At 47.9% G+C, this 24,452-nt stretch overlaps 1 long non-coding RNA gene across 1 annotated transcript in view; it reads right to left on the reverse strand.

The window, feature by feature from the left end:
* Positions 1-217: 217 nt before the first annotated feature.
* Positions 218-24,452, reverse strand: part of LOC116272347 — a 47,457-nt gene continuing 23,222 nt past the window's right edge. The window contains exon 3 of the long non-coding RNA XR_004181057.1: positions 218-1,493. This is a non-coding gene — a long non-coding RNA (uncharacterized LOC116272347). The remainder of the gene's footprint in view (positions 1,494-24,452) is intronic.

Genomic DNA, 24,452 nt, shown 5'->3' on the forward strand with positions numbered 1-24,452 from the left:
GACAGAGTGAGGCTCCGTCTAAATAATAATAATAATAAAGTAATAATAATCATAGTGCACAAACAGCGCACTGCGCCAACATCAGCTGATAAATACATTTCCGCCCATGCTCCTCTGCAGGGCCAGTGAATACTCTGTTATCCAAGTGCCACCAAGCTAATGGTATACAGGCTAGGGCTCTGTTTTCACAATGACACAAAGAGCTGCACCTGAGCCGTGTGGTTTCAAAAAATATTTTATTTTCTGGAATAGCCATAATATCTCAGCTCTGTCTTTATGCCCTCTCTCCACACGGAGGAGGCAGAAGCTATGACGACACTGAGGTGTCACACATCACACCAGCAAAACAGAATAATGGGAGCGTTTAGGAGACTGTAGAAAATGCTCACCAGGGTGCATACGGACAGGATGGGGGCTGGGTGTCGCTGGGCTGCTGCTGTCTGTCAAGGACATTCAGAGAGATACACATGTCCCCTGGTGCAGGGCCCGCCTCAATCTTCATCTCTTCACTCTCGTATGTTAAGTGAAGCAGAGGAAGAACAGCAGAGAGTCCTCCGCGGCTGCTGGACTCGGCAATGCAACTGTCACAGGTGATGAGACTGGGAATGTGCCTTACACATCCCATAGAGTCCGACGGTCACGAATGCAAGATTTGCTTCAAGAAATTTCTGGGATTCTTGTTTCATGGGCAAAGTGTCTAGTCTGAATTTGTAGGGTGATGCCGTTCTTCCAAGACGTGACTTTTCCTCTTTGCAACAGACAGGATAGGAATATTTGGGGTCACTTGGCAACAATGATGACGGGGAATCCTGTGTGTCTCTTCCCTGGAGCATTTGCTCTGCACACAGAAGGAAGCCATTTGCACTGGATGGAGTCTGTATGAAGCTGGCAGCAGGGATTGCATCGGAGAGTTAAGTAGGGCAAGCCTCCGAGTTGCACCCACTTTAACGATGGTATAATCTGAAGCCGATTTGTCCTCTGGACGTCTCCAGCCAGTACTAAGAGTGAACAGTGCCACTGGGCTTCCCTTGGGCATTGGAACCTCTGTGAATTCTGACTCTGCACAAGAGGAAGGCGGATGAAAACTTCACAAGAGAGTGGGCCAGGCAGGGGGGCAGAGATGGCTGGATGGGACCACAAGGATGGATGGAGGTTACAGATGCCAGCACGGCCCCGGAGGTGACGCTGCCCATGAGTCCTGGTTGCCCGGTGATGGCTTGGCAGAATGAGTGACGGGTGGGGGAGATGGCCTTAATCCTTATTGACAGTCATCCCACCCTTCACCCCCGCAGTGCAGCTGGGTTGACATGCTGGTGGACAGTCTTCAGAGAAGGGCCGAGCAGTGACCTTCAGAGATCCATCCCTCCACACTGGAGTCCTGGCCTGCTGGTGGCTTACGAGGGGGATGATCTTACCACTCCCTGGCTTGCACCTGGCATGCAGGCAAACTGAAGACTCCACAGCCACCAGGGCTCTCCATCATTGTAGGGGCCCTAAGTAGATGCAAAGGAAAGGAAAAAAGAGTAAGAAAAGAAATCCATGGTGATCTGATGAAAGATTACCTCCCCCAACTCCCCGCCACCCCCTCATTCTCTTTAGAGACAAGGTCTGGCTCTGTTACCCAGGCTGGAGTGCAGAATCATAGCAATTAAACTCTTGCACTTTTTAATTTTTTTAGAGACAGGAGCTGGCTCTGCTACCCAGGCTGGAGTACAGTGGCACAATCAGAGCTGACCGTAATCTCAAACTCTTGCACTTGTTAAATTTTGTTAGAGACGGGGCCTGGCTCTGTTACCCAGGCAGGAGTGCAGTGGCACAATCATAGCGATCAAACTCTTGCACTTTTAAATTTTTTTAGAGATGGTGCCTGGCTCTGTTGCTTAGGCTGGAGTGCAGTGCCACAATCACAGCTGACTGTAATCTCACACTCTTGCACTCTTTAATTTTTTTTCGAGATGGGGCCTGGCTCTGTTGCTTAGGCTGGGCACATTGGCGCAACCATAGCTGTCATCTTAAATGCCTGGGCTTAAACAATTCTTCTGCCTCAGCCTCTTGAGTAGTTAATGCTACAGGTGTGTGCACCAAGTAGCTAATTTTAAATTTTTTTTTTTTTGTCTTGTTAAGCTTCCCAGGCTGGTCTTGAACTCCTGGACTCAAGTAATCTTCCCACCTCAGCCTCCCAAAGTGCTGTGCTGACAAGCAAGAGCCACTGTGCCCAGCCAGTACGTCTCTTTAATGCTACTGACAAGTCATTTCACCCAGCACTTTGGTTCCTAGTATCATGTTCAGATAAAAAGTACCAGGGCTCTCTGGAATAATGGTTAATTCTAAGAATGGAGCTTGGGTGATACAGATACGCCTGGACCATCTTGCAGTACAAGCAAATAAGAAAATGCTCAAACACACAAAAAACTGAGGGTGTGTGAAAGATAAGCAAAAGCCAACCTGAAAAAGCTGAAATGACTTGGGCAATAAAATGAAATAATATTAGATGGTAACCCAAGGCAGTCAATAATTGAATAAATACATAAAGGAAGGAGGAGATACAAATCTCCCATGCAGAAGAGTTCCAAATCATTGATGTAGATATTTTATTCTCAAGAGGATGAAATACAACTCCCCACTCCGTTAAGTGTGGGTGGCATGTAGAGACTTCCTTTCAAAGAGCATGGTCAGGGAGATCAATAACTTTTCAGTGGAGAAATCTGACAAACACCACCTCAGACGTGATCAAGCCAATGTCAACGGTGGTAGGTCATGCTGACAGTATGTACCTTGATATGATGTAATGAGAATGACTCTTCATCTCTGCCGTCATCCTCCCCAAAGCCAAGCACCCTAGTCTCACCATGAGAAAAACTGCAGGCAAATCCCAACAGAGGGACAGCTTGACAAAATACCTGACCCGTTGTCCTCAAGACAATGCTTCTCGTACAGTCTGCAGGAACGTGAGCCAAATAAACCTCTTTTCTTTATAAATCATGCAGCTCAGATACTCCTCTATAGCAATACAAAATGGACTAATACACAAGCCACATCCAAGTGCCATTTGTGGCTAGGGGTCCTTGTATGGTCTGCAGGCCTTGCTTTGGATGACCTTGAAGTAAGGTCTTGTATTTGACTCTTGAACAGTCTGCAGAACCGTGAGCCAAATAAATATCTTTTTAAATCAAAAAACCCATACAAGAGTCATGTACAAGACCTTGCTTCAAGGTCATGAAAAACAAGACAAGTCTGAGAAACTGTCACAGCCAAGAGAAGACATGACTCAATGTAATGTGGGTTCTGGATGAGATCCTGGGACAGAAAGAGGATATCAGGAGGAAAGCAGTGAAGTCCAGTCAACAGAAGAGTTGAGATTACAAAGGCTGTGGGGTGGGGGGCGGCCAGGACACCCTAACCAGTACCTGCATAACTAGCATAGAACTAGCATTTTTCCTTTCATTTTTTTTTTTGAGAAGGAGTCTCACTTTGTCACCCAGGCTGGAGTGCAGTGGCTGGATCTCAGCTCACTGCAAGCTCCGCCTCCCGGGCTCAAGCAATTCTCCTGCCTCAGCCTCCCAAGTAGCTGGGACTACAGGTACCCGCCACCACACCCGGCTCATTTTTTGTATTTTTAGTAGAGATGGGGTTTCACCGTGTTAGCCAGGATGGTCTCCATCTCCTGACCTCGTGATCCGCCCGCCTCGGCCTCGCAAAGTGCTGGGATTACAGGCGTGAGCCACCGCGCCTAGCCGCATTTTTCCATTTATAGATTATTTGTATTCTGTATATGGTAGAACCAAATGAAAGTCAAGACACAAGCATCTAGGGTGTCTGGAGCCTGAGAAGACCTATCTAGGAGGTTGACAGAAATTCTGAACCCCCACTGACTCTCAGTTTACCCAGAAAGGCAATGATCCAATAAAGAAGCAGACTTTAGTCCTGTGTGAATTTGTTTGGGCTGTGTGCAGGGAGGCCCCTCTGTCGGGGATAGTTCTGGCTAAATAGCACACGTAGAAAACTACCAGATGGTTGAGAGTGATGACGAGAGAAGAGCCAGGGAAGGAAGAGATGCTTTCTTCAGGGCCAGGGCAGAGAAATTCCATAAGAACAGCATAGTGTTAGCTGGAAGACAAAATGAGACTTGTGCTACCCAGCACTGGGGGCACCAGTCACAAATGGCATTTGGATGTGGTTTGCGTCTTAGTCCATTTTGTGTTGCTATAAAGGAATACCTGAGGCTGGGTGACTTCCTAAAGAAAAGGGCTGTATTAGGCTTACTGTTCTGCAAACGGTATCAGAAGCAGGCATGGCGTTGGCACCTGCTCAGCTTCTGGTGAGGCCTCAGAAAGCTTTTACGCGTGGAGGAAGGCAAGGGGAACCAGAGTGTCACAGGACGAGAGACGGAGCAAGAGAGAGACGAGGAGCAGCCAGGCTCTTTTTAACAATCAGCTCTTACATGAACGAATATTGTGAGAACTCACACATTTCTGTGAGGACAGCACCAAGTCATTCACGAGGGATCTGTTCCCGTGACCAAAACACCTCCCACCAGGCCCCACGCCCAACACTGGGGATTCTATTTGAACAGGAGATTTGGAAGGGACAAACCCCCAGAGGATGTCAGTTCATCTGAACTGAGATGTGCTCTAAGTGTACAATAGACACTGGATTTGAAGACTTGGTGCGAAAAAAGAATGTGCACTATCTCACTTATGACTATACATACAATTCTAATCTATTCTAAATAACTTTATATACTATTCTAAATAACTACATATACAATTCTAAATCTATTCTAAATAACTACATATACAATTCTAAATCTATTCTAAATAACTATACAATTCTAAATCTATTCTAAATAACTATAGAAAATTCTAAATACATTCTAAATAACTATACAATTCTAAATAATTATACCCATATATACAATTCTAAATATATTTACACATATTTTAAAAAATATAAATTTGAAATAAATTATGTGTATATGTATACAATTATTTCATATACTTATAAAATACATATATTCATTTATGATATTTATAAACATATGTTTATATAGGAAAAAAAAATATATTTTTGAGACTGAGTTTCACTCTTGTTGCCCAGGCTGGAGTGCAGTGGCACGATCTCGGCTCACTGCAACCTCTGCCTCCCGGTTTCAAGCGATTCTCCTGCCTCAGCCTCCTAAATAGCTGGGATTACAAGCATGCGCTACTATGCTCGGCTAATTGTTTGTATTTTTAGTAGAGATGGGGTTTCTCCATGTTGGTCAGGCTGGCCTCGAACTCCCAACCTCAGATGATCTGCCTGCCTTGGCCTCCCAAAGTGCTGGGATTACAGGCATAAGTCACCACGCCCGGCCAGAAATATATCTTAATAAAATGTGTACATATTTAACATTAAAAAATATATATATATAAATTTACATATTTATATAAATATACATTTTGAAATGACACTATTTCATATAGTGATAAAATATCTTACATATATATTGTAATAAAATGTGTACACATTTAATAAACTGAAAAATACACATAAGCTTTACATTTGTTTATGTAAATATAAATATATACATGTTGAAATGAGACTATTTGATATAGTGATTGAATATATATGAAAATATATTTTAATAAAATTTGTACATATTTAATTAATTTTAAAATATAAACTGTAAATTTATATATTTATGTAAACATAAAAATATACATACATGTTAAAATGACACTAAATAGTGCCATTAAATACCATATTTATTATTAAATACCATATTTGCATATATATTTTAATAAAATTTATACAAGTTTAATAAATTTAAAAACATACATAAAAATAAATTTATATATTTATGTAAATATAAATATATATACCTGTTAAAAGGAGACTGTTTAGATATAGTGATTAAACATATTATTAAAATTGATTTCACCATTTTCATTTTACTCCTTTGTTAATGTGTTTAGCAAAGAGTTTTCAATTGCTCATGTGGATCATATTGTATTTCTTTTCTTTTTTTTTTCAGACCGAGTCTCACTCTGTTGCCCAGGCTGGACTGCAATGGCGCCATCTTGGCTCACTGCAACCTCTGACTCCTGGGTTCAAGCAGTTCTCCTGCCTCAGCCTCCTGAGTAGCTGGGATTACAAGCACCTGCCACCACACCCGGTTAATTTTTGTATTTTAAGTAGAGTAGGGGGTTTCACCATGTTGGCCAGGCTGGTCTCAAACTCCTGACCTCAAGTGATCCACCCACCTTAGTCTCCCAAAGTGCTGGGATTATAGGCGTGAGACACCACACCCAGCCCATATTGTATTTCTAACGGGCAGAGTTGTTCCAGACCCTGAAAACCTGGGGCATCCAGGGAAAATACAGTAACAGGGCTCCGGGTACCTCAGTGGAGTACTAGGTGGGGCTGTAGTCACGTAGCTGTGTTCCCCAGAGGCCCCCCAAACCCCCATGATCTCTATGGACACTGGGCTGGGCAGGCTGCCGCTCCATCTCTCACCCCTGTGAACCCCAGCCCCTCCACATTTCACAGTGGCTTGAAGACTCTTCCCAATTAGGATGACCTGAACAGCTGGATCAAGGAAGACTCAGTGCCCCAGGGAGCCGTCCTTGCTCCAGGCAAATCAGCTGGAGCAACTTGGAAGTGACTAGATAGTTATTCTGAGCACTTGGGACGAAGCTTGGGGGTACAGGGAATTCCTTGATACTTTCTCAAAGAATTCAAAGCCTACTGAAAAGGGCTTTTCTTCACTTGAGTATCTCAAATTTTCAGCTGGGAATGACTTCTACCACCTCCTGAATCGCAGCTGTTGGTAAGAGAATGGGTTGATCCCCACAAAGTATCACGATGATCACACTTGCTAGCCCCAGGAACCAGCCGCATCCAATTCAGCTTTTGCAAGGAGTCTAATTCCTGTCTGTCTTTTCCTCACCTGTAACTCTCTAAATCTTATCTTTAAGAATGGGTGGGTGCTGGCCGTGGTGGCTCAAGTCTATAATCCCAGCACTTTGGGAGGCTGAGGCGGATGGATCACCTGAGGTCAGGAGTTCGAGACCAGCCTGGCCAACATGGTGAAACCCTGTCTCTACTAAAAATACAAAGATTAGCTGAGCGTGGTGGCGGGCGCCTGTAGTCCCAGCTACTCGGGAGGCTGAGGCAGGAGAATCGCTTGAACCCGGGAGGCGGAGGTTGCAGTGAGCTGAGATCATGCCACTGCACTCCAGCCTGGGCGACAGAGCTAGATTCCATCTCAAAACAAAGAACAAACAAACAAACAAAAAGAATGGGTAGGTCTCCACCCATTCCTGTGTGTTTCCATGAGACTGACGCCCAACAGGGTTGAGTCAGACGGCCAAGAAGCTGGAGTAATTCGAGAGGCACAGAGAGTGCTGTTTCTGGCTGGCCTTAGAGTTGGGGTTGCCACCTTCACAAAGCATCCCTGGCTTGCTTTCAGACACAGAGATTCTGGGAGGTCCCAGGAAAATCCGACAATACTGCAAGAGGTGTAAACATACCCACTCATGCTGTCTTGTTTAATGCCAACACGGCTCCGGGGAGCAGGAAGAAGGGCCAGAGGGAACAATACGCAGGATGATGGCTTTGCTTTTGACCTGCACTAATCATGTTCCAGGTACGCCACCGCTTTCAGAGTCAGTTTCCAGAGGTGCAATTTTAGTACACAAGAACCTTTATCAGCCCCTTACTTTCTCTGTTTCTTCATGAATTCTTGAGGTAGAGCTCCAACATGGAGAACCATGGTGCTCCATGTGAGTGGTGGACCTCGGCCAGGGGACTCGGGTCTCAGGCAGCACGTCTGCGAGTGAGGATCATGTTACTTACCCGCCAAAGCTCATGTGTGCATAAGGTGTTGTCATAAGGTGGGTTCTCCAGACACAGAGACTGAGGTTGGGGTTCAAAGGCATAGAGCATTTGCAGAGGGAGAGAGGGAAGCCCGTTTAAAAAGGCACTAAACCGGCCAGGGGTGGTGGCTCACGCCTGTACTCCCAACACTTTGGGAGGCTGAGGCAGGCGGATCACGAGGTCAAAAGATCAAGACCCTCCTGGCCAACATAGTGAAGCCTCGTCTCTATTAAAATACAAAAATTAGCCAGGCGTGGCAGTGTGCACCTGTAGTCCCAGCTACTTGGGAGGCTGAGGCAGGAGAATCGCCTGAACCCGGGAGGCGGAGGTTGTGGTGAGCTGAGATCGTGCCACTGCACTCCAGCCTGGCAACAGAGCAACACTCTGTCTCAAAAAAAAAAAAAAAAAAAAAAAAGGCACTGAGGCATGATTTGGTCTCAGGACATAGCTCAATGTGGTCAGCAGCAGGCTCTGGAATACAAACTGGGCTGCAGAATTTGCTGCCTTTGGGCATGAAAGAGTGTGTGTGTGTGTGTGTGTGTGTGTGCGTGCGCGCGCGCATATGTATCCATGTATGATCTCACTTGCTGTGGCTTCCTCTACCTGAAATGAATCTTCGCGTTATCTGGATAACCGTATCTTGACCTTCAGGGTTACACCAAGCATCACAATGCCTTAAACATCTCCTCCCAGGCCCACCTGGGTTCCTCCTCCATGTTCCTGTAGCACAGAGACTCTGAGATCTGTCTGCCAGCTGTTTTATGGCATGTGGCCCAGACTTCTGTTACACCCTGGATCCAAATGTACCATGATGATCCAATAACCTTGCCATCTCCCCAGCTGAGAATTTACACTCAGAGAGCAGGAACCAGGTTTGTCTAGTGTTATAACTGCTGGTACAGAAGAACCAGGAGAGGTTTGTGAAATGAGTGTTTCAGGCTAAACTGTGTCTCTTCGAAATGCCTATGTTGAAACCTTAGCCCTCATTGTGACGGTGTTTGGAGATAAGGCCTTCAAACAGGTAATTATGCGAAAATTGTGTCATTAGGATAGGGCCTGATCCAACAGGACTGGTGCCCTTAAAAGAAGAGGAGACGAGGACACAGACACACACAGAGGGTTGACCCTGTGAGGACACAGGGAGAAGACGGCATCTCCAAGCCCAGGAGAGAGGCTTCAGGAGGAACCAGCCCTGCCCACACCTTGATCTCAGACTTCCAGCCTCCAAGACTGTGGGAGAATCAATGCCTGTTGCTTATAAGCCACCCAGTCTATGGTATTCTGTGATAGCAGCCTGAGATGCACTAAGACACTTCATAAGACAAGGAGATGAGGACACAGACACACACAGGGGGACGATCCTCTGAGGACCCAGGGAGAAGACCGTGTCTCCAAGCCCAGGAGAGAGGCCTCAGGAGGAACCAGCTCTGTCCACACCTGGATCTCCGACTTCCAGCCTCCAGGACTCCAGGAGAATCAACGTCCCTTGTTGAAGCCCCCAAGTTGGTGGTCCTTTGTTATGGCAGCCTTAGCAAACTAATACAATGAATGAATCAAACAGCACATAGATTACAATTCTAGCTGTGCTATCCAATAGAATAGCCACCAGCCACACGTGGCTGTTTATGTTTAAATCAATTATAGCTCAATAAAAATAAATATTCAAGCCTTGAATGAATCCATACTCAATAGCCACTTATGGTTGGTGGTTCCAACACTGCAGTTGTCTTCCTCCTCACGAGTCGTGTTCTTGGTTGAATTCACCTCCCCTACCCCTGAGGAAAGCACCCTTGTGTCTCTGCACTTCTGAAGGTTACTGCCCCACCATCTGTCCCCAGACGGAGAGCCCTTGAAGGATGCAAGGGGATACTGAAGTGATGTTTGCACTGGGCAGGATGGCTCAGGCCTGTAATCCCAGCACTTTGGGAGCCCAAGGTGGGTGAGTCACCTGAGGTCAGGAGTTCGAGACCAGCCTGGCCAACATGGCAAAACTAAAAATACAAAATTAAGCCAGGCGCAGTGGCACATGCCTGTAATTCTAGCTGCCCGGAAGGCTGAGGCAGGAGAATCACTTGAACTCAGGAGGCAGAGGTTGCGGTGAGCTGAGATCGTGCCATTGCAGCACTCCAGCCTGGGCGACAGAGTGAGACCCTGTCTCAAAACAAAAACAAAAACAAAAAAACAGTTAAAAATAAAAAAAGAAGAAGAAAAAGAAATGATGTTTGCCATGGTTAGGGTGGCTCACACCTCTACTCTTAGCACTTTGGGAGGCTGAAGCAGGAGGATCAGTTGAGCCCAGGAGTTTCAGAACAGCCTGGGTAACATGGTGAAACCCCATGTCTACAAAAAATACAAAAATTAGCCTGGTGTGGTGTTACATGCCTGTAGTCCCAGCTACTCGGGAGGCTGAGGCAGGAGAATCACTTGAACCAGATCTCGGCTCACTGCAACCTCCACCTGCTGGGTTCAAGGGATTCTCCTGCCTCAGTCTCCTGAGTAACTGGGATTACAGGTGATTGCCTGCCACCACACCCAGCTGATTTTTTGTTTTTGTTTTTTTTAGTAGAGACAGGGTTGGCCTGTGTCTACAGCCATGTTGGAGTTCAGGCTGGTCTCGAACTCCTGAACCTCAAGTGATCCGCCTGCCTTGGTCTCCCCAAAGTTTTTTTCTTAAGCATCTTTTTAAGATGCCTTTGTTCTCATATTTCTGTTTGTCTCTACTATTTTATTCACTTAGTTTTTTTTTTGTTTTGTCTTTTGTGGTCTTGACATTTTTGCTGACGGTAGGAAAGATCCAATTTCCATGTTATTGTAATTCCCATTAGACTTGTCCATCGGTGTCATACTAAAAGATGAGATATTAAAGAAAATTGGCCTGGAATGGTGGCTCATGCCTGTAATCCCAGCACTTTGGGAGGCCAAGGCAGGCGGATCATTTGAGGTCAGGATTCGAGACTAGCCTGGCCAACACAGTGAAACCCCATCTCTAGTAAAAATACAAAAATTAGCTGGGTGTGGTGGTGGGTGCCTATAGTCCCAGCTACTCAGGAGGCTGAGGCAGGAGCATCACTTGAACCCGGGAGGAGGAGGTTACAGTAAGCTGAGATCACACCATGTCCAGCCTGGGCAACAGAGCGAGACCCTGTCTCCAAAAAAAAAGAAAAAAGAGAATCATATTTAATTCATTTAGCTTTCATCGTAATTATAGTCACACTTCACACACATGGGAATGAGGGAGCAATGAAGAGTAATGCAGCAATGCCTTGTGTCAGACCACCATTAATGGGTCGGTTTTGGGGATACTTTGCTTTTCTCTTTCACGAATGATGTCCGTCCATTTTCCCCGAGGATCTTTTCGTGAGCCTTCTGTATGGTGGGCTCACTTCTGACCTGAATCACTGCATTCACGCCAACAGAACCAAAGCATAGGTATGCTTAGTCATCCGATGACTCAGAGACAGGGGTAGGCGGACGGAATGGAAGGGTGCCTGGTCAGATGGTAAGAGATAGTACAATGACATGAAAAATAGCCACCGCTGACCGCGGGCACCCTGGCCTTGAGATCGCTAGTGGAAAGTTATTTATTTACTATTTATTTATTTTGAGACAGGGTCCCGCTCTGTCGCCCAGGCTGGAGTGCAGTGGCACGGTCTCAGCTCATTGCAACCTCTGCCTCCCGGGTTCAAGTGATTCTCCCACCTCAGCCTCCCAAGTAGCTTGGATTACAGGTGTGCACTACCACACCTGGCTAATTTTTGTATTCTTGCTAGAGACGGGGTTTCACCATGTTGGCCAGGCTGGTCTCGAACTCCTGACCTCAAGTGATCTGCCAGCCTGGCCCTCCCGAAGTGCTGGGATTGCAGGCGTGAGACACCGCGCCCGGCCATGGACAGCTTTTAGAGCACATAATTACAGACAGTTTTCACCTTCCCCAGAAGAAAACATAACAGCCTATCCAAAGGTTTCGTAATAAAAGCATAAAATTGTCGTAAATCCACAGTAGGTATTCAATAAATGTATACATCTTGCTCCCACACCCGAAAAGTCCTAGTTAGGAGGTGAGCGAGGAGAGTTTACAACAGAAATTGCACCTGAGGTTTTGCACACAAGTGAGTTTGATCCCTTCCCTCCAGTAGGCAGGCTACTCATTCAAAGGGCCCAGTTTGCTTCAAACTATTTTTGGAACTGTTTCAGAATTGCCTCCAAGCGCCTGTCTAGACCTTACCTTACGCTGGCGCTATTTTGAGCTAAAAGCCATATTGATTAAATTGGCTTCTAAAGTTATCCCCCAGACTTGGCGCTGAAGGAGGCTTAGGTATTTCCAAAAATCCTTGCCTCTGCCTGGAAGGCTCCCTAGCTAAGGATGCAAGACAAGGACCAAGGACAACATTTCTTGAAAGATCCTGCCTCTGGGGACAGTTTCGGTAAGGAAGCGCTCAGGTTTGTGAGACAGCAGCAGGGCGCTGGGACCCTTCTCAGATGGGGGTATATCGCCCTCTAGGTCAGCACGCCCCACCCCAGCACTGCATTGACTGTAGGTACCTCCAAAGTCACCCTTTCTATTTCACTCATGTTTCCCTTGAATTTACACTTTACATGTTGCTAGACCAAATCGGCGGAGGGGAAAAAATAACTCATGGAAACATGATCTTTTTAGAAATGGCATTACTCAGAAAGCACAGCAGGGGGTTTGGCTTATGGTACGGTGTTGTTTTCCTGCTTTGAGGCGCTGTTACAGATTCTTCTTCCCACTGTACAGCTTCCCGGCCTGACACGCTGCCTTGGGAAGTGCGTGAAAGTGAACGCAGCCTCCTCTTCCCCTTAGGAGCCCTCCGTTTCGTGTCTCCCACATCCTGAAAGGACCCAGCTCTCTGAGTCAGGCCTCAGTACTGTCCCTCCTACTCCAAATCCACATCTATTTCCTACTTCACCTTCTAAATGGGATTTAGCTTGACACTGTGGAGCTCAGAGTATCACGGAGCTAATATGTAAGAGCCAGACTGGTCTTTCCTTCTCTGTTGGCACCTTGCAATTCTCTATTATCTTTCAGCCTCTGCCTCCCCTCTCCCCCTGCTTTCTTTCTTTCTTTTTTTTTTTTTACAGACATCTGCAATGCAGGCAAGTTCCAATATGAACATCTGTGGAACACGGCCTGAGAAGAGGAGATATAAAAGGATCTTAATTTTAGGGTAAAGGAGGAGAAGAATCGTTAAGGAGCATCTCAATAACCTGAGCCACATTCTCAGACTCCATCTTCATTAACTGAGAACAGCTTTGAAAGCAACAGTGAGATTTTCAACCCAATTCTTTGTCCCCCGCGTCACTTATCTTGAATTCCAAAATGTTTTCTTCTGCAAAAGAACCTTGTTTTTTTTTTTTTTTTCCCCAGTGATATAAATTTGAAAGGTATGTAAATATTCTTATTGAGTGTGAAGTCCTATGACCCAAACACTTGCTTCTTCGTCTCTCCTCCCTGCTACACTTCCCTTGGGGAAGTGTACACAACAAGGCAAACACCTCTGACCACTTCTGAGGCAGCCTGTTTTCTTTTCTTTTCTTTTCTTTTCTTTTCTTTTCTTTTCTTTTTTTTTTTCTGAGATGGAGTCTCACTCTGTTGCCCAGGCTGGAGTGCAGTGGCGCAGTCTCGGCTCACTGCAACCCCCACCTCCCAGGTTCAAGCGATTTTTCTGCCTCAGCCTCCCATGTAGCTGGGATTACAGATGTGTGCCACCATGCTTGGCTGATTTTTGCATTTTTAGTAGAAACGGGGTTTCACCATGTTGGCCAGGATGGTCTGGAACTCCTGACCTCAAGTGATCTGCCCGCCTCAGCCTCCCAAAGTGATGGGATTATAGGTGTGAGCCACCGTGCCTGGCCCCTACTTTTTTTTTCTTATAGAGATAGAGTCTCACTATGTTGCCCGGGCTGGTATCGAACTCCTGGGCTCAATCGATCCTTCCACCTCAGCCTCCCAAAGTGCTGGGATTACAGTCGTGAGCCGCCGTGCCCACCCTGTCTTTAACGATCAGCTTGAGAAAGTTCTCTCTCATCTAGTTGACCACATCTCTCTCATCACTGCCACCAACTGTCCCTCATTATGGTGTCTAGATGTTTTGTCTTGCTACATCTTAGGCTTCATTACAGATCTAACTTACCCTCTTCCCTCAACTCTTCTTGTACAGAAGCTGACGTTTCCAGGAGGCCCTCTCTGCCCCTTGGGGGACCTGCCCCTTCAATTCGGAAGCTGCCAAAACCATAAAAGGGAGATTTTAGGAGCGGGATTCACACTACATGGGATCCCAAGAAAAAATGCATTTAGGGCCAGTTTTTCAGCATCTTCGCTTTAAGGTTCATTTTTTTTTTAGACTCATAAAAATCTTTACAGTTTGGAACACATAAAATATATTGGCTGGGTGTGGTGGCTCACCCTTGTAATCCCAGCACCTTGGGAGGCTGAGGCAGGCAGATCACTTGCGGTCAGAAATTGGAGACCAGCCTGGTCAACATGGCGAAACCCCATATCTACTAAAAATACAAAAATTAGCCAGATGTGGTGACAGAAGCCTGTAATCCCAGCTGCTCGGGAGGCTGAGGCAGAAGAATTGCTAGAGTCCAAGAGGCAGAGGTTGCAGTGAGCCAAGATTGCGCCACTACACTCCAGCCTGGGCAACAGAGAGAGAGACTCCTTCTCAAAAAAAAAAAAGCGCACACACACACACATTATATATATATAAAGATCCTCTTACAAAATAAAAGAGTTTTCCTTATTCTAGGGATATAACTGACAACTTCTAAAATATGGAAAAACTCTTGAATTGACTTTTTAAATTTTTTATGACTGATTGTCAATATCAAAAAATACATCAAAAGCCTGTAATGCCAGCACTTTGGGAGATCGAGGTGGGTGGATCACTTGAGGTCAGGAGTTCGAAACCAGCCTGGCCAACATGATGAAATGAGGTCTCTACTAAAAAGTCCAAAAATTAGCTGGGCATGGTGGCTCAGGCCTGTGGTCCAAGCTACTCAGGAGGCTGAGGCATGAGAATTGCTTAAGCCTGGAAGGTGGAGGTTGCAGAGAGCCAAGATCACACCATTGCACTCCAGCCTGGGTGACAGAGCCAGACCCTGTCTTAAAAAAAAAAAAAATACATAAAAAGTTTTAAAAATGGAAACCTGTGTGAGCAGCATCTAGAAACAGATAATTAGCAGTTATTCCATAATCAATTTTTAAAAAACTTTAAAGAGAATGATTAATTTTAAACCCTAAAGGAGAGCTGCAAGTAGAAATATAATTTAAAACTTTTGTGTAATACCACTGCAATATATGTGAGATTTTATATGCACACACACACACACCCCATAAACACACATGTGTGCCACAGGTCCGTTGGTAAAAGCTTCGTTACTGATGATTGAGATTTTTCTTTTATTCTTGGGGAAGTTACATAACCTTTTTTTTTTTTTTTTCCCAGCCTTATTTTTCCCTTCTGTGTAATTGGGATACTAATTATATTCATGTTGCTGTCAGGAGGGTAAAATACAATGTATATAATATTATCTTCACTCCAGGTCTGGTGTTCAGTAAAAGACTCAGCAACTATTAGGTGTAATTGTTATTCATAGGAAACTGTAGGTCTTTGACAGTAATCATAACCACCCTTGCATGTGTGGGTTGTCCATAGAAAATTAAGATAATAGCAGACAGGTTTCTGTGTCATCATGCTCTTCCCAGCTTAATTGAGATTGTCCTTTTTTCCAGTCAGGGCTTATCTTTCTAGGTTCCAGGAAAGCATCCTGAGTGACCATGCTGCTGTTTTGATACTCACATCTTCTTTAGGTGTGAAATACCCAAACGGGCCAGAAGCAGTAGCTCATACCTGTAATCCTAAGCACTTTGGGAGGCTGAGGCGGGCAGATCATGAGGTTAGGAGTTTGAGACCAGCCCGGCCAACATGGGTGAAACCCCATCTCTACTAAAAATATAAAAATTAGCCGGGCGTAGTGGCACGTGCCTGTAATCCCAGCTACTCAGGAGGCTGAGGCAGGAGAATCACTTGAACCTGGGAGGCAGAGGTTGCAGTGAGCCGAGACTGCACCACTGCACTCCAGCCTGGGTGACAGAGCAAGACTCCATCTCAAAAAAAAAAAAGAAAAAAAAAAGAAAAGAAATACCCAAATGGTCACCATGATCTAAGGACTCCCTTGGAGAACTGCTGGATGTCAGTGTGCACTGATGGACATAAAACAGGACCACAGAGAAGAGTCACACGCGTGGAAAGAAATGCCCCCCAATCTGTAGCCAAAAGCTCCAAGTGGTAGTCTGCTGTCACTGTGACAGCTCTGCACTGACTTGCTGTGTGACCTTGGGCAAGAAGCACTTCTACCTGCCTTGGTTTGTGTACCTGAAACAGGGATGTTAGCACCAACCTGGCGTCTTCCCAGGACAGTGGCGTAGATTTGGAGGAACACTGCACGGGAAGGGCTTTTGTAGATTACACAGGAGGCTACACAGACATGAGTTACTGTGATTTCCTTTTGTCTAAAGGTTTCTTTCTGGTTCTAGCCTTGTCTATCTGGGGGAAGGAGACAAGGCTATGTGATGGGGGTGAGTGTTCTTTTCCAAGAGCGTTAATTAGCTGTTCACTTGGTGACTTGGTGAGCGCCCTGCCATTTGAATTCTGAATCCCTGCGTTTTGTTCTCATTTGGTGATGAGCCTTTCAGCAGACATGGCAGTGACTATTAAGCAGGAAATTTAATGTAATCATTCATAGAATCAATATGTAGATGGCTAGTTTCTAATTTATGAGAAGGCATTCTCTGGGAAATTGAATAAACAGTGCTCAATTGGAATGGAAATTTTATGTAAAAAAATAATCCAAGAGAGGCTGAGAATGTACAAGCCCTAGGGAATTATCAGATGTGAATAGGACTTCAGCTATCATGTTTAGGGTGAGCTTGGTTAGCGGCTCACATCCAGTTTCAGCTGCAACTGTATTTTCATATCATTCCCAGACAAGCCCCGCTAGTGGCTGACTCTATAACCCTGTTTCTTCCCAAATCCTAACCTGAGAAACAGGCTTCTTGGATTAAATCTTCCTTTTCCTATTCGACTAGCCCACTGGGTATGTGCTTGGCATAATTTTGGATCCCCTGGGTGGGATGTGCTTGTGTGAATCTCCAGTAGCCTTTTCTTCTATGCCGGGAATAATCTGCAAAGCGTCCCATTTTGGATTTTCATAATATTTCTTTTCAGTTAATTTAATACCTGGAGCACAGGCAGTACTTCAAAAATATTGGTCCGTTCTGGTGTCAGAGAGTCTTTTCGGACTGAGCTGTAAAAATGGTACATTTGGGTACGTGACCTGGGAGTTGGGGGCCAGGTTGAGGAGAGGCAACAAATTCCAGAGACAAACTTGGCATCTTGGGAGATGTAATACACATACCCAGCCACAGAGTCCCATGAGAAGGTATTTTAATGGAGAATGTGGGGGACTTTGCAAATGTTTTCATTTTCTCAGGGCATATCTGTTATTCTGAAAGTGGTGTCTCTTCCCCCTAATGCCCCCTGGCCCCCCGCCACCTTTGCAGACACTGTTGTCTGTGGACATGAGTTAGGTGCTGCAGAATCACTCACTGTGTCAACTCCAATTTTAACTACAGAAAACAGACACACACACACAGTCACACTCACACTCACACCCTAACCATCCCAAATCAGACATTTGCAGTCCCATTGGATTTCCAAAGATTCCTGGGACAAGCAATCCATAGGTTATCCTGGACCCAAAAAAAAAAAAAATTCCCAGGATTTTTAGTTTCCTTAACCCATAAGTGGCTGGAAACTGTTAATCTGAGAGGAATCCATGAACATAAATAACACCAAGCCGAGCTCCCTCAAATCCGAAGTGAGCCCCCAAACAGCTTCTGTCTGCCCTGATTACCAAAGGAAGCCATACCCACGCATCAATTGGCAGTCTATCTAAACTGGGTGTTTTTCCTCACCGTTTTATTTATTTATTTATTTCCCAGAGAAATATTCAAAGGGAGGCATTTTTCTGGCTAAGAAGATATTTATTTAAGTCACAGATTGCTTCACCGTCCCAAACTTGCCCGGCACGCTTGGTGTAGGGCAAAGCCTCATCCTTGTCACATCTGTCCCTCTCCCCTCTGGAGCAGGGGCCAGAGGACTTTGGAGGACACCTCCTCCCCCCACCCCCAAGGCTTCGGCTTCCCTGGGGGCGCTCGGAAGTGTGAGAAAGGCAAACAGTCTTCCGACCTGGTTTAAATTTTGTTTTCCATTGCTCCCTAGAGGTGTCCCTTGGCCGTGGATAACCCTCGCTCGGTTCCTAGCCCCGTGCTCACCGTGTTTGTCCGTGGAGGTTATAGGGGACCTGAGTGCAGGGTCCCCATCGCCGAAGCAGAGGGCTAGGGACTTGATAGCGCCTGGTGTGCCATAGCGCAGCGGACCCACCTGAGAACCCGCGTTCTGCTGCACCAGTGGCGGCCACAGGCGGGAGCGCCTATGCTTCTCGAACCCAAGGCGCCCACGGGGTGGGTGGGACGGACCTGGAGGGGGCACGGGAGGACCTGCGCCCACCCCTCTGCACGCGCACCTGCCGCTTCCCGTGCCCCATGGGGGAGCCCCGGGCTCAGTGAATCCTCGGGTTCAGTCCCGCGTCCGGATTCAGCTCCTTCCCCGAAGTTGGGGTTCCCCAACCGTGGCCCCCCAAAGCGCCCGCACGAGCGCACTCACCCGCTTTCTCCGGTGCGTCCCTGAAGGTCAAGGCCAGGAGGCGGTGGAGGTGCAGGGCGGGCGGCGGGGCCCGGAGTAGGGGGCGCGGGCGCTGAGCTGGGGGGCACTGCGGGACGGCTCAGTCCCCATGGCCCCGGCGCTGGGGGCGCCCCCTGCGTGGCGACCCCGGGGGTCCGCGGCGCTCAGATGCCATGGTCGCAGTCCACATCGCGGCAGATGTACCATAGGATCACATAGAGGATGAGGAGGATGGCGAAGATGAAGAGGGCCACCAGGATCGCCTTGGTCACCGGCGAGATGAGAGACTGCATGGCCCCAGCGGGGCGCGCGGGAGGGCGGGGGGCGCGCGGGGGCGCGGGGCGCGGCGCTCACGACCCCCGAGCGCGCCCGGAGCCCCGCGCCGGCCCCGCGCCGCATCCGCAATGCTCCGTGCCCGGGACAGACGCTGCCTGGGTGGCTGCTCGGCGGCGGCGGTGGTGGCAGTGGTGGCTGCTCGGAGGCCGGCGCGCTCGGGTGCAGGCGGCTGCGCGCGGGGCTCCCACCGTCCGGGTGCCCCCAGCTGCTGGCGCTCACCGGGCCCGGCGGCCGTGGGGCTGGGCGGGGCGCACGGGGGCCCCGGGGGGCGGCCGGGAAGAGGGGGCGGCGGCCATGGGGGAGAGCAGGAGGAAGGCGGCGCGCCGGGCAAGTCCCCCGAAAACTTGGGGCGGCGGCGGCGCGGTGACAGGTGGAAACGCCAGCCCCGCGGGCAGCAGCGCGCTGCCGTCCACCGGCGGCGGGGGGCGCGGGAGGGAGGCGCGGGGGCGAGCGCGCGGGGAGGGGCTGCGGCGCTGGGCGGGGGGCCTCCCTTTGCAGATGGGGAGGGTGCGGGGAGAGCAGGCGTCCCCTACTGCGCGCCTCTCCATCACCCCTCCCACCTCTCTGCTTTCCCCGGTCCCCTCCCTCCAGCGCAGCGGTGGATGTCTGTCTCGTCCTGGTCTTGCATGTCACCCCTTCTTTGGGAGTCCCCTTTCTTTCCTCTTTCCCTCACTCTCACCCTGCACCCCGGTATGGGTGAGCTGCGATATTCTCATCAAAGAATGAAGGTGCTAATGGAGAGAGGCTGCCCCTTCTCTCTGTCTGTCTCTTGTACAGGGAAGGGGGTTTCAAGTTGCACCTCACCAAGCAGGATGGGTCCAGGCAGGAAAAAAGCAAACACCCTTGCCCAGAGTCCCAGCTTACATAAGGGGAAGGGGGCGACTGGGTTCTGTGATGAAGGGGTGAGGAAGACGTCTTGGTGTGAGACTCACAGTCCCGTGATAAAGGGCGATGCACACAGACGCCTTAGTTTAAGAATCCAGGTTTCTGCCCTTGCATCACAGAAAGCCCTCCACACCACGTTTGTCTCTTACTCTTTGGGGCTTAGCCCTGGGGAATGGAGAGACAGGCGTTGCGGCACGTGGGTGCACACACATTTTTCCTGAAGCGTGAGCTGCGTTTAGGGCTGATGTGTGGTGGAGACACGAACAGGTCAGGGCACAGCACAGAAGGCCGAAGGAGCCCAAATTATCGGGAAAGGAGGTAGTTCCTCCCCAGCTGGGCATCCTGAATACTCTCTTTAAGGGAGGGAGGGAGCTGGCGGTGTTGGACAGGGGTGTAGGGCTTGCACCAGGAATCCATGACATGGAAGAACGGGGACCACCCAGTTTCCCAGCAAATACACAATTCGGGCCTTTCATGCCCTGATTTTTGTCTCTGCTACCTGTGGCCCCTAACACCGGTGAGCAGGAGCTGGTCCCCGATGCCTGGTAGAAGTCTTGGCTTGCCTGCAGTGACGCACTGCTGAGGGAAAATTATATACCTGCATGCAGTGACCCCAGCACCGATGCCTGCGGTTCTGGGAGACAGAAAGAGCTTCAGGGTTGGAGAGCCTTTGTCTGAGATCCTGGCTCCCGAGGGTAAGGCATTCCTGACCTTCAGAAACAGGAACAAAGGAGAAGATACGACCTGACCCAGGTAAAAATAGCCTCCCCTGCTATGGTCTAGGATGGATTTGCAGCTGAGTAAGGATGCCAGGAAAATGTACCACAATATCAGAGGGCTGTGCGGGTCTGGGGGAAAGGAATTCGTCAAGCACTAAAGTGGTGATGCAGTCTGTCCTCTGCACCCTCCTTCCCAGTGTTTCCATTCCAGAGACAGCTCTTCCCCCAGATGACACAGGTGGGAGGGAGGAGACCCTCTTCCTGCTGAGGGCAAAGAGGAGAGCCCACCTCAGGGTCTCCCAGCAGACAGCGGGGTGGCTGGCATGGCTTTCCCTTGAATCTGCAGTCTGTGAAAGGCTTTCAAGCAAAAGTGGGGAGCAAGGGAAGAGTTTTGTGGATGGTATGACCCATGCCAGCAGGGCTTGCAGCCAGGCAGCTTCTTCTTGCCACTTTAGAGAGGAAATCAAGCGTGTGTGTGTGTGTGTGTGTGTGTCTGTGCGTGCGCACGCGCCTGTGTGTGTGTGTCTGTGCGTGCGCTGCGATATGAACGCATGGCGCCACAATGTGGTAATGTCTGTGTGTCTGTCGCGTCGCGCCTGGCGCCGCAATGTCTGTCGTCGCGCCTGGCAATAGTAATGTAATCTGTGCGTCCGCCGCGCCCGTATATTAATGCAATGAAATGCGCCGCGTGTGTCTGTCGCGTCGCGCCACAGCGCCTGGCGTAATGTGTAATGTATGTATGCATATGCGCCTGCAACTGTGTGTCTGTCGTCGCGCAGCGCCTGTATGTGTACGTGTCTGCAATGCGTGCTGCCGCACCTATATTAATGTCTGTCGTGTACGCAGCGCCTGTGTGTGTGTGTCTATGCGTGTGCAGCGCCTGTGTAATAATGTGTCGCAATAGTAGCGCCGCAGCGCCTGTATTAATGTCTGTGCGTGTGCACGCGCCTGTGTGTGTGTGTCTGTGCGTGCGCACGCGCCTGTGTGTGTGTGTGTGCGCGTGTCTGTGCGTGCGCACGCGCATGTGTGTGTATGTGTGTGTGTGTGCACGTGCCCACACGGTGAACTGTCAGTGTGCTGCATGAAAAGGTCCCCGCTCAGCAGCGATAGCGCGCACATTCCCAGGGCGGCAGCTTCTAACTTTCAATTGAACTTGCATTTCCAGCCTCTAGCTGTTCATCGGCTGAGAGAAGAGGGATAATTGAATTTCTATACTTCCACTTCTCTGCACATGAAGAGTTGGTATTCCTCAGGGGAATTCCTCAGGGGAAGAAACACCAAAGTTGCAGACAGTTGGTTAAACTTAATTTTGTCTGTACGATTTATAGGACACCCACAGTGAAGCCAAGAGCAGAAAGAACATCCAGGTGGAAAGGTATAAGGCAGGTGTCAGAGCTAATACACCACGATTCCTTTGTCACAAATAGAATTTGATTTTTTTTTTTTTTTTTTTTTTTTGAGACAGAGTCTTGCTCTGTCACCCAGGCTGAGGTGTGGTGGCACGATCTTGGCTCACTGCAACCTCTGCCTCCCGGGTTCAGGTGATTCTCCTGCCTCAGCCTCCTGAGTAGCTGGGATTAGCCCGCCACCACGTCCAGCTAATTTTTTGTATTTTTAATAGAGATAGGTTTTCACCATGTTGGTCAGGCTGGTCTCAAACTCCTGGCCTCAGGTGATCCACCCACCTTGGCTTGCCAAGGTACTGGGATTACAGGCATGAGCCACTGTGCCTGGCCTAGAATGTGATTTTTAATGTAGGAAGACACAGAACAGAATAGACATCCCAGGAAAAGAAACATGGATTTACACCCAACTGACTTGTGACAAAAGCAGCAGGAATGTACACAGAGAAAAGAACCCTCTATTCAATAAATGGTGCTAGAACAACTGGATACTGTACTCAGAAGAATAAAACTAGCCCCCATCCCTCACCATACACAAAAACACACTCCACGTGAATTAAAGACTGAAATATAAGACCCCAAACGATGAGATGACTAAAGCTAAAAGAGGAAGAAATGCTTCAGGACCTTGGTCCAGGCCACACTTCTGTGGCCACAACTCGAAAGCACGGGTACCACAGCCCAACATAGACAAATGGGTTATATGAAACCAGCAAAGCTTCCGCACAGCAAAGGCAACAATCAACTGAGTGGAGAGACAAGCTGCGGAATAGGAGAAAAGATTTACAAATATTTGGGAGACAATAATTACTCATCTGACAGGGGATGAATCTCTAAAATTACAAGGATCTCAGACAACTCAAGAGGAAAAACAGTAATCCAATTTAAAAATTACCAAAGGGGCTAGGCGTGGTGGCTCACGCCTGTCATCCCAGCACTTTGGGAGGCTGAGGCAGATGGATCCCCTAAGGTCAGGAGTTCCTGACCAGCCTGGCCAACATGGCAAAACCCTGTCTGTACTAAAAATACAAAACATTAGCTAAGTGTGGTGGTGGGGCACCTGTAATCCCAGCTACTTGGGAGGCTGAGGCAGGAGAATCACTTGAACCTGGGAGGCGGAGGTTGCAGTGAGTCGAGATGGTGCCAAGCCTGGGGTACAGAGTGAGACTCTGTCTTAAACAAAAAAACAAAAAAACAAAAAACAAAGGATCTGAATACAAATTTCACCCAAAAAAGAGAGACTCATGGCCAACTCGTCCTAGTTAGATTCGCTATTATCAAAGAGACAAAAAGTAAAAAATGCTGGTGAGGATTGGGACAAACGGAAACGCATACACTGTTGGTGGGAATGTACATGAATACAGCTAGGATGGAAAACCACATGGCACTTTCTCAGGAAACTCAAAGTAGAACTGCCATATGATTCTGTAATCTTACTACTTTACATAAAAAATGGAATTCTCCCATTTCAACAGCGCAGATGAAACTGGAAGACATTATTTTCAGTGAAAAAAGTCAGGCATGGAAAGATAAATACCCCATGTTTTCACTCATAAGTGGGAGCTAAAAAACAGTTGAGCTCATAGAAGTAGAGAGTAGAATTATTGTTATTAGAAGCTAGTGGCTGGGTGCGGTGGCTCGCGCCTGTAATCCCAGCACTTTGGGAGGCTGAGGCGGGTGAATCATTTGAGGTCAGGAGTTGGAGATCAGCCTGGCCAACATGCTGAACCCAGGAGGCGGAGGTTGTAGTGAGCCAAGAACGCGCCACTGCACTCCAGCCTGGGCAACAGAGTGAGACTCTGTCTCAAAAATAAAAATAAAAATAAAAATAAAAATAAAAATAAAAATAAGATGCTGTTTCTGCTGCTTAATCCTGCAGTCAGGTACATATCCTTCATTTTCCTCATCCCTGACTGACTTCTCGAACTCAATCCGGTGGGAAGGCAATGTTTCAGTGCAGCCACTCTCCCTAGAGTGAATTATTTTAGAATCAGAGAAGTGGTTGCTTCCTAAATCACGATGTGTGAACTACTAAATGCTCTTTCTATATATGGCTTGCGGTTGTTTGCTCCTGAGATGCAGAGCTTCTAACAGGGACAGTAATCTATTGATTTACTATGAGTGATTAGGACTTCTCCTTTTTAATCTGTGTATCTGGGTTTTCTTTGTTTTTGTTTTTGAGACATAGTCTCAGTCTGTCACCCAGGCTGGAGGGCGGTGGTGCAATCTCAGCTCACTGCAACCTCCACCTCCTGGGTTCAAGTGATTCTCCTGCCTCAGCCTCCCGAGTAGGTAGGACTACAGGCACCCACTACCACACCCAACTAATTTTTGTATTTTTAGTAGAGATGAGGTTTCTCCATGCTGGCCAGGCTAGTCTCGAACTCCTGACCTCAAGTGATCTGCCTGGCCTCCCAAAGTGCTCACAGGCATGAGCCACCGTGCCTGGGCCGGTGTGTTTTTATTTTAGCTCATAGTTG

The sequence above is a fragment of the Papio anubis genome, chromosome Y, assembly GCF_008728515.1.
Source record: "Papio anubis isolate 15944 chromosome Y, Panubis1.0, whole genome shotgun sequence".
Lineage (NCBI taxonomy): Eukaryota > Metazoa > Chordata > Mammalia > Primates > Cercopithecidae > Papio > Papio anubis.